Genomic DNA, 1,035 nt, shown 5'->3' with positions numbered 1-1,035 from the left:
CATAACTTTTTCTAAACAACAAGGCAGTTTTCACTCTTTAGAAGAGGTTTGTAAATATATATTCTTGGTGTTTTGTTTTTTGTGAGTCAGTAGATTGATTTTGGTGAATTCTCACAGAGTCATAGATTAATCTAAGGTCCCTATTGATCCTAGATCATGCTATTATATGACCCAAAAATGAGAAATAGCAATAAATATACTTTATTTCATTATTGTCCATGTAGCTATTAAATACCAGGCCAGGAGTGCCTGGATAGCTCAGTCGGTAGAGCATCAGACTTTTAATCTGAGGATCCAGGGTTCAAGTCTCTGTTTGGGTGTTTGTAGTTTTCATTACTTTATATAATAATAATAAAAAAAAGGCCGGGCGCGGTGGCTCAAGCCTGTAATCCCAGCACTTTGGGAGGCCGAGGCGGGCGGATCACAAGGTCAGGAGATCGAGACCACAGTGAAACCCCGTCTCTACTAAAAATACAAAAAATTAGCCGGGCGCGGTGGCAGGCGCCTGTAGTCCCAGCTACTCAGGAGGCTGAGGCAGGAGAATGGCATGAACCCGGGAGGCGGAGCTTGCAGTGAGCCGAGATCGCGCCACCGCACTCCAGCCTGGGCAACAGCCTGAGACTCCATCTCAAAAAAAAAAAAAAAAAAAAAAAAAAAAAAAATAATAATAATAATAATAATTAAAAAAAAAATCAATGTGTCCCAGAAAAAAAATAACAGGCCACAAAATAGTATATTCTCCAATGACTATTGTTGACACCAGAGAGCAACTGTATAATCTTTTATCTTTCTTCTTCTTTTTAGTTTGTTCTGGTCTGTGGTCATATCAATGGATGGTAATTATTCCATCTTTACCTGTAATAAAAATACAGACTGAATGGAACTGTACATCTAGTGCAATAATAAAAAATCTTTGGTTTGGCTACTAATGCCTAATACTATAGAGAGAAGGGTAGTAATCAGGCATATGAGAGCAAGAGTTGGGCTCCCCAGGACTTGTTTTAATTGTCTCTATATTTTTCTCAGAATTCGTCA

General features: G+C 38.7%; 1 non-coding gene across 1 annotated transcript; it reads left to right on the top strand.

Annotated features, from left to right (window-relative positions):
* The first annotated feature begins 247 nt into the window (after positions 1-247).
* On the top strand, positions 248-320 carry TRNAK-UUU (transfer RNA lysine (anticodon UUU)). The gene has a single exon. It is a non-coding gene; the product is annotated as a tRNA-Lys (tRNA).
* Positions 321-1,035: the final 715 nt, after the last annotated feature.

Source organism: Macaca fascicularis, chromosome 4, assembly GCF_037993035.2.
Source record: "Macaca fascicularis isolate 582-1 chromosome 4, T2T-MFA8v1.1".
NCBI classification, from domain to species: domain Eukaryota; kingdom Metazoa; phylum Chordata; class Mammalia; order Primates; family Cercopithecidae; genus Macaca; species Macaca fascicularis.
This window is presented reverse-complemented; position numbering and strand designations above follow the sequence as displayed.